Below are 14,120 nucleotides of genomic sequence, written 5' to 3' on the forward strand. Positions count from 1 at the left end.
ACTTTATAGCGACTATCGGCATAACTCGCTAATTTGTTGCTATATTGTACCGAGATCCACGCTTCGTTTGACGGCTTGTATCATCCCTTGTGATTCGCGTCGTCTTTTTACTTCCTTTGAGTGTTACCGCACGCATGATATAGCAAATAGTTTAGGAAACCGCGTGTAGTTTGTAAGGAGATTCCGTTGTGCATGTAATGTTTTAAGTCGGGTCACTAACTTGTGGAGGTCGTCAGGCCTTTTTAGGAACTAACTTCCTCCACAAATAAATAAAAATAAAAAGAAGACTTACATGCAAAACAAACGGAGGTTTATTAACTGAAACCAACCATTAACAAATAAAATATAATTCTCTTTATAATGAGTCCAGAAGTCCTTTTTAAGTGTTTTTTAAGTATAAAAAAAGGAGAATGTCTTTTTTGTTGAACTGTTCAATTGTTAAACATGTTAAGAGAGGCAATAGGTAATGTTCGCCTGTGAAATTGTATGCAGCGCGCGGAGCGGTGAAAATGGAAGAGTGATTGTAAAACGCGTGGAACGACCGAATGAAAATACAGTTGAGAGAGAGATTTGATGTTTGTGTGTGCTTAAATAATATTTGGACCGGCTCCAGCGAGCTTAAGAAGAAAAGTTTAGAAAAATGTCCTTGGAGAAATCCCATTGGACAGAAACATCACGTGGGGTGTTCTGTACTACGTCCGCTCGTTTTGAGTCGATTTAATATATAAGGCCACGCCGGAATTTGCGTGGGAGTTATTTTTTATTTTTCACGCGCCAACATAATCATAATCATACTGCGCGCCTAAATTGTATTTATTTTTATAACAATTTTCAATCCGAATCTTAACCGTGTCAACTGGCACAGAGCTTTGTTGTAATTTTAATGTTTAGTTTTTTTTGCCACTGTCTTGGAGTAAAAAGAAAAACAGGTGAGATAAAATATCTTACAAGTAAAAAAAAAAGGAAAATTCTATAAACAACAAATATTGCCGCCATGAACAAGTAAGTAAGGTTTCGGAGTTATGGTCCATACGTATAATCTACTTTATAACATTCAAGAAAAATGCGATTTTTATCCAATTGTACGTAAAAATTAGTTTTAACTATAAAATACTTTCTACGCGATGATTTTTTGTAATTTTGGGATATATTACTATTTTCGGCATAACAATTAATTACGTGATATTGTTTTTGCTTAAAACGACATTTTTAGAAAATCGATCTGTTGACTGCATCTTAAGAAGCATCTAATAAAATTACAATATCGTTGTTTTTACATATTTTTTTTTATTATTATTATTATTATTATTATTATTATTATTAATAATAATAATAATAATAATAATATAATAATAATAATAATGTTATGTTTAATAAAAATTATGATATGATCGAAAAAAAATTCTTGAAGTTGAGTTGGTTTTAGCGTCCTAAATTTTCGGATGCAAAAAGTGAATGAAGTTAGTAAAATGTGGTTATCCGCCCTTCCCCCTTATCAGTACAATGACGACAATTGCAAATGCGCCAATTTCATTTTCCGGTGCTAGTACAGAGAGTGATCCGCGCTATTTTTTTAATCGTATTTCCAAGTTTAATTAAAGTTTTATTATATGTTTTTTTTTTATTCAATTGTAAGGTTGAAGTATAGAATAGGCACAAAACACCCTCCCTCCCTTCCACATGTTAAGAATGGCTTTTTAAATAATAACGTTATTATTTACGTTCGGATCACTCTCTGCACTAGTACCCATTTTCCAAAGTAGTAAACTACACTTATCTATCTGTACGTATTTATTTTACTTTATTTTAAGATATTATTTAAATTTGATTTTGTTTGGTTGGGTTCAGTTTAGTTTGCTTTCAAGAAATGGTGCAAGGGAGATAATTCCAATTCATTATAACAGTTTACAAGGGAGGTAATTCATTGTGATCTTTTTCTAGTTTCTCAATTTTTGAGGTAATAATTGATAATTTGTTTTATTTTAATTATTCGGACTACTCTTCTTATCTTGCGTGTTATTCGCATAATGTTTCGACCGATGAAACATCCGGTCTTCTACGGATTTATTTTATCTGATTTAGAAATTTCCATGGAATTTTTTTAGTCCATAGATGTTCTGATAGTTTTAAGTCTTCAAAAAATCATGTTTGAATTGCCTATGGGATGGCAAATAAAATACTGGATAAAATTCAGTTCTAAATAACCTTCTTATTAAATTTGTGAATTGCTTAAATAATGAGAGGCATTTAGTAATATAGACAACTGTGGGGTATATAGATAGTTCATGTTCATCAACAGTACCTCAGCTAATTTTTCTGCTCACAGCACAACAAACAGCCAACGAACATGTTTCACCTTGAGTGCGATGGGGAATAATTTCAGATGAGCTACCCCATCAGTAATAGCGAAAGTTACTATGATGCCTAATACTCATGCAAGACTTGAACAAATACTGGAAAAATCGATGGACCATTGGACCAGTGCAGTCATTATATCTCTGCCTTTATAGACACAGGAGCACACTTCTTCTTTAGTAGACAGTAGACTTGAGATTCAGAAATTCCTTCGATACCCAGAGGGGTACCAATTGTCAAATACTCATTGGATATGGAGTATAAAGAACAGTCATTTACAGATGAATAAAGATGGGAATAAAAAAGGCACAACGATATATCAAAAACATATCAGAGTTTTATTTGGCACAAACAGTCTTAAAGGAACTGTATTTATTGCATCTCAGTTTTCTGACGTCACCATCATAGAAGAACATAAAGGAAAAGCATCCATGATGATGGTCATGCGGAATGTCTGTTCTGATGAAACCAGAATTCATCCCCTTCAAGCCAACAGACAGGAACTGAAACAATGGCGAATGGAACATTTTGAAGTCCAGTGTGTTCAACATATTTTCACATTAAGCACTGCTAATAATGAAAGATAAACACTTAGAGATCAAGTTCATCTCAGATACCTGTTCCTCATTACTGGATAAAGAAGATGGAAACGAGACTGAGACAAAGACATTGCACTGGAGATAATAGAGCTGGTACTGGTGAGCACATCTACTACTTGGTGGTCAAGGATGATAGTTATTCCAGTGAAGGATAGGTCTCCAAGGCGCATAGTGGGCTTATAAAAGTGTAATGATACCACCTCATCACATCATATCCTCATTCACTCAGATTTCGATGATACCAGTAGACACCAAAAAACAGTGGTGATGCATGCAATAGATGCCACAGTGTACCATTATAGCCAACTGCATGGGATGCTACTATGTTTATTGCTGAGTGGGGACAATATAAGTACTCTCGGGCCTTTCAAGTAATCCATGGATCAGTGGATGGATACACATGTTCATTTGATCACATGACCAATGGATATTGCTTGTAAAACCTGATGCATAGACAACAGAATCCGATGGGACGACTCAATAGTCATCATTTTTGCACGTGATTGACTACATCAGTCACTGAACAGACAAAAAGATTGTATTTAATCCCAGCAAGTTTCACAAAAAGCGATCGTTCACTTCCCTACACTTGTGATTATCACTGGGGTTAGGTCCTGATTTGGATTTTGAATCAGGTGTAGTATGCAGAAGTTATGGTCTCATTCCGAGAACTATTGAGGACAAAGGAAAGAAAATTCTGTTCAGATGAAACACTTGAGCGCCTATTTCAAAAATCAAAGAGAGTGATAATGAAGAGGATTGAGAAATATCTAAATGTTCAAAATAAACAGAGAAAATTACATAAACCAGCAATATCATACTTCCTATGAGCCTCTACCAGTTTAAAAAGTAAACTGTTTGTTTCCAGTATACATGTCTCCCATAGTTCATTCCAAATTGTGGCTGAGTCTCTAAATCAACATACATTTTTTGTATTGTATCCATGTGTTCAAAAGCAATGCCCATTCTCCGCAGTAATATCTAGTCAAATCTGTGAAATGTTCGGATGATTGTTGGTAGTGAGTTAAATGTTCAATATTCAACGTAATGTTTACAAATTTCCACACATTACAATGTTGTATTGTTTGTAACACCATGTAAGTAGGGAGAACATGTCCTTTCGTTGCTAAGATTCATTTAAAATACAAATAACTGCCTTGATCTGTCCTTTACATATTGCTATCAGGGGAGATAACTCCCTAGATACTTCATGTAACATCCGGGTAAATATTTTTTTTCCTTTCTTTCTCTCTTTTTCATATATATAACAACAGCCTTATACCTTTCTTGGTTGTGTCAAATCCACGACTTCGGAAAATGGAGTCGCATCTTCATGTCTAATCTACCACATAACCACAGTTCATAGAATTCTCAACAGTTGACATCTCTTCATCTTCGTTGAGGTTAGAGTTCGGATATTTTCACTCAGTAAGTGTTGACAAATAAGAGTTTCAAAGTTTGCTAGACTGAAAAAATATCTCCCAAATTAAAAAAGCTTTGTACTGTAAATAAATTTCAAGAATATGCTTTACCCTTCAGTGTCATTCTTCATTAGTATTTCTGATTGTGAACCTCATTCATAGAAAAGAGTCTTTAGCTAGTTGATTATACTTTTCACATCTTGCTAAGCACGGTATCGCCAGATGGCAAAACGAGCGGGGTTGCAGTCAATCAATGTCAAAAAATGAGTGATATCCATTGCTATTCTATGCTATGTTTGTTTAATATTTAAAGCCCCCTTTGACCAGTGTATGGGTAACAGGTCGATCGACTGATACTCTTCACATTCTTTGACGGCGGTTCTCACAGCAGCTTTGGAAACCCCAGGGTTAATTTGTTTTGCAAAAGTTGGTGAACAATTTTGATCTGGTCCAACCGAGCTCCTGGATGCAGTGCAGGAAAGTTGCACAGGCTCAGTGTTCCTCTTAATTGCATCAAGCCAGCGCTGAGGCACTCTTGTTAATCAATCCACCTTCTTTTGGCAAGATTTGAGCAAGAATACATTCATCTACAGTGCATATTGCTTTGACAATTTCACTATTGTATCAAGATGCCGTCGAATGAGCATCTCACTCATAGCTTTGGTCAGTACTGTGGCTCTGCTGGTAAAGGTATTAGAGACTCATTTATGGACACATGCAGAATCGGTTAATAAGTGCAAGGTGGTCATCTTCCAGAGGATTGCTAAGTTCATTCCTTTAATGATGGCATCGAGTTCTGCTAGGCCAATATGCATCCTCTATCACAGTCCCATTATATATCAATGACACACCGGTTATGAAAGAGCATCAACTCAGACATTAATGCACCATTTGTCTTGCGCCAGATCTTCTTTGTGAACTCTGCTGAGGACCTTTTTGATCATGGTGTTGAATGGTGTGTTATTTACTTTGTCGTCCCACCCTGTAGTGACATCAGATGCTCTCTTTTTGATGAATGTCACAGAAGCACGATGCCAACCACCCATGGGAAGTAGTCCAACCAACTTTCCACATAATGAAAATATATTTCGTAATATGATGACATGAGGCATGTCTGGGATCTTATTCCCTCTTCTCCAATACAGAGCATTATCCTTTCCCTAGACCTGCAAACCAAGCACTTGTGCACCAACCTGCAGTCTCTCTGGTTCTTTGCTGAGAAGTCCGAAGTTGTAGAGATGCTCCTTCACATGTGTTTATTCAATTTTCACCCCAAACAAGGCACAGTGCCACTTTGAAGTAGGGGGCTACCATCGGGGGCATAAGATGTAGGGATATTATGAATGGAGATGAGCAGCAAGATGTCTGTTCACATTGCACTTAAACTTCTGCATGTCAGTACAGTTGAGAAAGCAAAATCCCGGATGCGAGTTCCTAAGTCTAGCAGTTCTGGGGAAGAAACTATTGGAGTAGATGGCTTTCTTAAACCTAGCGATCTCTACTATGAAGGGGTGAGATTTAGCTGCTTGTCGGGTTTGTCGAAGTATTTATGTTGAGGGGGTACAAGTGCTTGTAGTTCATCAGAGCATTCAATATTAAAATACTTGTAGAACAGGCAGAGGGATGCAACATTTCGTTGATGGGACAGAGACTGAAGTTTAGATGGCAGGCTCTTTGGGGCCCCAATTCTTTCTCTAAGTACGGCACCAACCATCCATTATATATCCAGGCTTGTAGCTCGGTATTATAGTCTGTGAAGGCTTTTGCAGGGCTGTTATACTCTGGCACTCTGTTGCATCATTTTTTGACTGTTGATCACCAGACCACTTCTATGATACGGTCCAGGTTCTGGTGCATTGGTCAAACTTTGTACGAAAGTCAGGTTGTTCCAGCTCTATTGTCACCCCCAGAGCAAAAGCCGTCCCAGCAAAATGTACCTTGCCTCCTTCACCAATATGCACGCTGCCAAATTTCTTGATGATGTCTATCCCCAGGAGGAGGTCAAACTCCAATGGTTTGCTTTTTACCACCAGTACATCAGTCCTTTCGGCTAATGTTAATGTTATACTGCCAAAACTATGACAACAGGCATCTCTATTCTGCTGTCAGAATCGCAGTATTTTTCTGTACTTTGAGTTTACATAAAACCCCACCTACAACAGATGATAAGCAGTCATAATCCACCAACGCTATCAAGAAAGAACTTGTATTCTTGGCCATTACCATTGGTGGTAGAGAAGGTTTCTTGTACTTATTGAAGGAAACAAGCTTAGTCTTGGCAGCATTGAATGTGACCATAAGTTTTGTCCCCATTTCACTACAGATTGGAGGTCTTCCTCTAGTATTTCTGCCATTTTCTTAGATATGTGTTCATTTGTTTTCCCCTTGTGCCTGTTATAGGGTCTGGTGTCATCAGTAAATATACCCATCTCAGAGACAATTTTATCAGGGAAGTCATTTATAAATATCAAGAATAATAAATGTCCAATGACAAACCCCCGAGGTACTCCTATGCCACTATCAGCCTGTCACTGAGGTGTGACCGACAGACGAGTTATAGTAAATGTCTTAAAGCGGTCTCATGAAGATATGAAGATGGGCCAGTAATTAGGGTCTGTGTAGCAAGAAGAAAATCATACCTGAGATATTGGATCTGGGTGTGGCTCCTTTCTTTTCTCAAGATGATCTCTTCACCCTGGTGGCATTCTGGTGGGAATCTTCATCTCTTTGTCCTCAGGGCCGCCTTTCGACTTCAGACATTTATGAAGGCATTCATGGCAGACACAAGAAAAAACGACACGCGACACAATTGTAATATACATAAGGTATAACTAACTGTTTTATTTTACAAAATATATATTACAATACATATTACAATTAATTTTTACAATTAAAACTGGACAATAGGCTTTCCGAAGCTAACTAACCTAACTAGTGTTGAGGGAGGGGGTGCCCCCACCCTCATTTACAGAGAAACAGACTATGCGTCCTCACATCGTGCAAGAAAGAGACAGAAAGCAAGGGAATTGTGGGAAGGGATTTCTTTGTATCTCTATGCTCATGGACAATTTACCACCGGTCCATGCTGCAGAGTGTGTTAGAAACAGTGGCACAAGGAAATAGTGCCACACTCCTGCATTTATATTATACTAGACTGCTCGTGAACCGTTGGGTCAGTGTGTTATATTAGCTATGGAATTAATGTATGAGCATGACACTTGTGACGTAAAGAAAATAGTTTTTTTTTGTGACATAACAGAAACATTTCTATGAAAGTATATTAAAATGAAAAAAGAATATAAATAGATTTCTATGAGTCGTTCTGTTTATAATTGTTTATTTAAAAAAAAACTTACAGTCATTGAATTATAAGTGGTTTGCCATACTTATAGGTAAATGTGCACTGAACAGATACCATAATACTTAAAGTTAAATTCAAATTTTGACATATCTTTTAATTTAAACACAAAAAAAAAACAATTGGGACGCTGAAAACGTACACAGTAAAACAATATGTTTTGCTGTCGCATTGATTATTTATTTGTAACGCAAATTTAAAAAAACACATATTTTCGGGGTTATTTATTTATGCTGGTAGTGTAGAAGAAAATGTATGAATGTTTTTTAAGAAAGGTGTATTAAAAAATGGAGAATAATTTTTTTTTAAATGAAGTGGTGGGTAAATCGCCGTTGTAAAATGCTCTTATGGTTGTCAACAGGTTAAAGTAGATTTATTTGTAAGAAAATTGCGTTAAAATAACTTAAACGTAATACGGATATGAACGATGTAAAAATAATGCAGAAAGTGTTAACAATTGTATATTTGGATAATTTAAACGTGAAAAAAATTGGGATGCTGAAAATGTACACAGTAAAATAATACGTTTTATTGTCGCATTGATTATTTGTTCATGTACGCATGCAAAACCAAAAGTCGTAAACCGGATGTTCGGTTACAACACCTGTTATAAAGTCATTTGAGTTTTATGATTATATAGATTGTTTACATGTACGACCATCAAAGGCAACCTGGATATTTCTCTTACTTAAGAAGGAGTTAATAACATTATGTATTCTTCCAGTGATACCATATGATCTAATTTTCCTTAGAAAACTATCATGTCATACCCTATCAAAAGCCTTAAATATATCGAGGCTTACCGCTCTACCCTCCCCTGTTTTGTTCCAGTGGATGGTATATACATTCAGAGATTACAGTTAGGATATCTGCTGTCGAACTGGCTTGCCTAAATCCATATTGATTGTCAGTCAGGAGTTTAGCAGCTGTAAGGTGATGGACTAGACCTTGATTAATTAAGGACTCAAATATTTTGGTAAAAAGCGGGAGAAGGCTAATGGGGCCATAATTTAATGGGTCATTTCTTTCGCCAGAATTCTTAAAAACTGGTACCACAGAAGCGGTTTTCCAGCAGTCAGGAAAGCAAGATTTGTTAAGGCATTTGTTGTAAAGTTTGGAGAGAACTGGAACAACCTTGGTGGAGCATTTTTATAATAGCACGGCCAGGATTAGATGCTTTTGAGGTGTCTAGGTTTTTATGATACCATGTACCTGAGAAGGAGTTATTTTCAAATCATCAAGTGTGGCGTCTGTCCACAAAGGAAAGTCAGGGAGCGAGTGGTGTGCCGGGTTCAATGTGGAGTTTGAGGCAAACCGACTGGCAAGTAGGTTAGCCTTCTCGGTTGTCATGCAAACAACCTCATAATTAGTGGGGGAATCGTTGACTGCCCATTATTTACTACACTGTTGTAGATTTTCCAGAAATTATGGGTTCCTAATTTCTGTGCTTCGGTGCATTTTCTGGTGGTTTCAGTGTATTCTGTCTTAGCAGTCGCTATTTCTATCTTACAATTACTTCTAGCTTCTATATACTTCTGTTTGTTTGAACTGGAATTATGTCGGTCGAATCTGAAGTACGCATGCTGCCTTTGAGCAATGGCAACTGCACAAGCAGAAGTATTGAACGTGAGACAGCCTTAAAGTAAAATAATACCGATTTTTTTTTGATTTTTTATTTCCTCATGTCTTTAAAAGATGAAAACAAAAAAGAAATCAAACAAAAAAACCTTTTAGCCAATAAACACACAAAAAAAATGCTCCTCTCAAGTGGCCATAAAGTGGGTGCTCATTTTCAGTTAAATTTACATGGAAAAGTGATCACCCACTTTTTAAAAAAGTAATTTCATCATATCATGAAAACTATTTTTTTTTTTTTTTTTGCGACGGAAACGGTTTGCAGATTCATTTTTAGCACACCGAAATCTACAAAAAAAATATATTTTATTCTATACGGACATGAAACGGGCCTTAAAGTAAAATTTTATCAAAAAAAACTGTTGAATAAGAACATTTTATTTATTATTACTTATTTATTATTATTTCTTTATGTAAAATAATTTTTTTTCTAAAAATAAAAATTTGATGAAAACTTGAGTGTTATTTCTTCCACCCGTCAGACCAATAATTTCCTGGGTAAGGTCGATATTGTTGTCCAAACTTCCAACTTCCAAACTTCTGTATACATAACGCTCCTTCTCTCAACTCCAAACGAACTTCTGCTAATTCAACTTATTTCTTCGAAATTCAACTTCAAAATAAATCTCGCTCTAAAAAATCAAACCTCTTTTATCTCCAATCAGGAGCATCTCATTTACATATCTGGTGGTCACATTGCAGGCATATAAAGAGATAAGGCAGCCATTTTTGTTTCTTTCTTCTTAATTCATTTCATTCCACAACCGACCCATTGAATTATGCACACGTGCTAGTTAGGTAAGTCGCACGTTTCCCTACACTCCCCCCTGATCTCATGATCACAAACAGGGCAAGGGGGCAGTCGTCTTTGTCGCATACTTCTTCGAAGAATCGGGGAAGCACTTCCTCATTGCCATCTTCCTCATTACCACCGTTATTGCCACCAGTATGTTCCATTATCCCCTCTTGTGGTTCCCTATGTGGTGTTTCACAATCAGGGCAAGGGGGCAGTATCCGTCTTTGTCGGGTACTCCTTCGAAGAATCGGAGGCATCACTTCCTCGGTTCCATCTTCCTCAGTATGTTCCATCATCCCCTCTCATAGTGCTATGGGCAGTGTTTCACAATTACGGCGGGTGTTATCCTCAGAATCAGAAGAGGTATAACAGGGGCGGATATCTTTTACATGACGTGGTACACCATTAATCAACATGGTCTGAGGACTTATGATTTTGTCTATTTTTCCTCTGCAAAATTTTACAGTGCACCCAGTATTTTGGGGGTTTTACCCAAACACGGTCTCCCACTTGATATGGTGTATTGACAACGCTAACCACTGATGGTGTGACATCAATTCCTTTTATACACTGTTCATAGCGGTAAATCCCATTAGCTTGTGCAGTTTCTGGTGTTGCATCGTCCTTTGGTGTCACATTATACCAGTACACAACTTCTGGAATAGAACACTGTTTCCTGGCCGCAATTCTTTTAATGGTGCAGTGACACTGCTCCGCTATACCGTTACCTTCTGGAAAATATGCACATCGGTAACGCATTCTAATCCCCCATTCCTGCGTAAATTTCTGAAATTCTTGACATCAAAACATAGTGGCGTTATCAGTCAGAATTTCCAGCGGGGCACCACGTTCAAAAAAGACAGCTCTCAACTGTCATATAATGCTAGATGCATCCTGTCGTGTCAACAGGCGCCATATCATGAAACGTGTCGGACCACAATCTGTCAAGGTCAAAAAATGTTTGCCCTCATAATGCGTTACATCCATTCCTACCTGATACCAGTTGTTCTCCACCTCAAGCTTCTCTTTTTGCCATTGGGACGGTGCCGGATCAATTCGCTGACACTCTTCACACGAGCGTATACTGCCTTGATTGATGCCCTTGTAGTTGAAGGACACACTCTTTGGACAAAATATGTCGTTCTCCGAATTCCGGGATGTCCACTCTGCTGATGTATTGTACGGATCTGGTCAGGTGTTAATTGATCTGTTGCAGCCGCGCATGTCTGTTGCGGGGGATCAGATCCATGCCTCATTATATCAATCCACCTCTTTGGTACTCTAGTCAAGCTATCAGCCAAATTCTGCATTGACGAAACTAAGGTAATGTCCAACTGCAAGCTGTATTCGTCAACTATACGCTTTATTATTGCCAGTCTCCTTCGTACTAACATCTCACTTGCAGCTCTAGTCTTAACTCGAGCCTTTCAAGGTGTCGGTCAACAAGTGGTAAACACACAACGAGTCAGTGTGGAGATGCACAACCTTAGCCTGCCATTGCAATGCAAGATTAAGCCCTTTTAATGTGGCATCAAGTTCTGACAAATTTATATGCTGGGCATCATTTTTCAGACAAAGCCAGCACGCATCTTCCACAACAGCACCCAACTGTTCCAACACGACACCTGTAGCCAGTGAACTTGCATCAACCCATGTATTCAGTTCGTTTCCAGATACTTGCCACTCACCCTGGGCAGGGTCGTTTCTATGTACTCTGGACAACATTTCAGCCATCATTTGCTGGAGAGAATCATCATCCACCATGTTTTTGATTACTGCAGTTACTCGTCTTTTTAACACTCCTGTTGCCGATCGGAGCCATCCACAGACAGGTAGATGTCCTACTAATTTACCGCAAATAGAAAACACAATGCGTCTTGTTAATACACTGGGTAACTCTGGAATCGCACTCCCTCGCTTCCATCGCAAAGTATTGCCCTTCTCATAGACCTCTAGGCCTAACACAGGCACCCCGTCCTTTAGGCGCTTAGGGTCTTTGCTTATTAATCCAAACGATTCCAGTTTTGCACAAACCACATCTGCAGACATTATATCCTCATTAACATAGATGTCGTCAATATAAGCTGAAGCACATTTTGCTGTGGTCTCATCCTGCATCAAAACAGTTTTAATAATAGTTGTCATTATTAAGGGTGCTACGTTTTATGCCAAAACCTAAACGTATCAAACAATATCGTTTTCCCTTGATTATCACTGTCTGAAATGGCTATAATGACTCATGGACACGTATCTGCAGGTAAGCTCTCTTCAAATCCAGCAGTGCTACATTACTCCCTTTCTGACGCCACTCTCTTAGTTTAGCAGCGCACACATCTGCGTTTCCAGTGAAAACATCAACATGTTGATTCAATTCTCGGTAATCCATTATGGGCCGAATTTTGTCTTTAGTAGGTTGTTCAACAGCCATGAGTGGAATTAATCCTTTGGATGGTCCCAGACGTTCCTGTGGGTACAGTATTAACCATCCGTTATGAATCCACATCTGAAGTTCTTCTTCATATGCGGCCCTATTCTTTGCAGAAACTGCATTCTTTGGAATGGTGTTGCACAGCTGATCTGGTGCCTGGCTTATAGTCCATTTCCACTTTGCAGTCCACACCTTTTCGTTGTCATCAAACGTAGCACAGAAGTCCTTTTCTTCAATAGACATGGCTGCACCGACTTCTTTTCCTTCTTCAAGCATTACACCTCCAGTCGCTGTGATTATGACGCCTCCTAGTGCTTGTATTGCATCAATTCCGATCAACATGTCATAGCCAAGGGGTTTTTCTTGCATCACCAGAACATCAACTTTGGCTGTGTCACCCTTCTCAGTACAGATCGTGACTGTCCCTTCACAACATGCTCAGGATAAACCATTGATCGTCATATTACCGACTGGTTGCTCCCGCCACATCTGACAGTAATGTGCACTAATTATAGACCGGGAACATCCCATGTCTATGAGTGTTGAACACTGCACATCATCAATTTTAACGCCAATGACCGGTAATCCTGTGTTTATTGGTTGACAAGGGGCAAGGGTGGTGATAGTACCTTGCCCCCAACATCGTTTCCCGAACACTTGCGAGATATGTGCCCAAACTTATTGCAGCGATAGCATTGTACTCTTCTCTGTGCTCGTGGATATACACACCTCCTATTACTCCGGCAATCCTTAGCAAAATGATTGGCCTCCCTACATGTATAGCACACTGGGCCTACACGCTTATTACTACCTGGGAGAGAATCTACATTGCTTCCATGCGGTTCGACTACTGCATGTTGAATACTAGTTGCTGCTGCAATTGGCTCCTGTTCCTTACAGATGTTTCGAGCTCAGGCTAATAACTTGTCTGTTGCCAATTCATCAATTCGTGACGATGCCCGCAACAGTTTGCTGACCTCCTCAGGTAAGCCTACTAAAAAGGCACATCTTAATATCTTATCGTTAACCCCACCAAATGGTACCGACAACTTTCGTAGGTCGGTGAGGTACACATCAACTGTTTCCTTGGGGTGAAGTCGCCAGCTCGTGAACTGTTGCCATGCAACAAACGGATCTGTACCAAACGCTGTATACAGGCTGTGTTTGATTGTATCCCAGTCTGGTTTATCCCCGAGTTGCTGGTAGATTGCATAGGCCCCTCCAATTAACCTCAAAGGAATGACTGTGGCTGGTTCTTTAATTCTGCACAGTGTACAAATCTTCTGCCTTTTCCACCCATTCGACGACAGACGGTCCAGTGGTAGATCCGTCAAACTCAGGTATCAAGCGAAAGTCGAATCTGTCCATTTTCTGCCTTTTTAGTCACAGCACACCAAGAGCCGAAATAGCTTGTAATTCAATAACTTGAGTGTTATTTCTTCCACCCGTCACACCAATAATTTCCTAGGTAAGGTTGACACTGTTGTCCAAACTTCCAACTTCCAAACTTCTGTATACGTAACGCACC

The sequence above is a fragment of the Euprymna scolopes genome, chromosome 4 (genome assembly GCF_053919585.1).
Source record: "Euprymna scolopes isolate OS-2025 chromosome 4, ASM5391958v1, whole genome shotgun sequence".
Lineage (NCBI taxonomy): Eukaryota > Metazoa > Mollusca > Cephalopoda > Sepiida > Sepiolidae > Euprymna > Euprymna scolopes.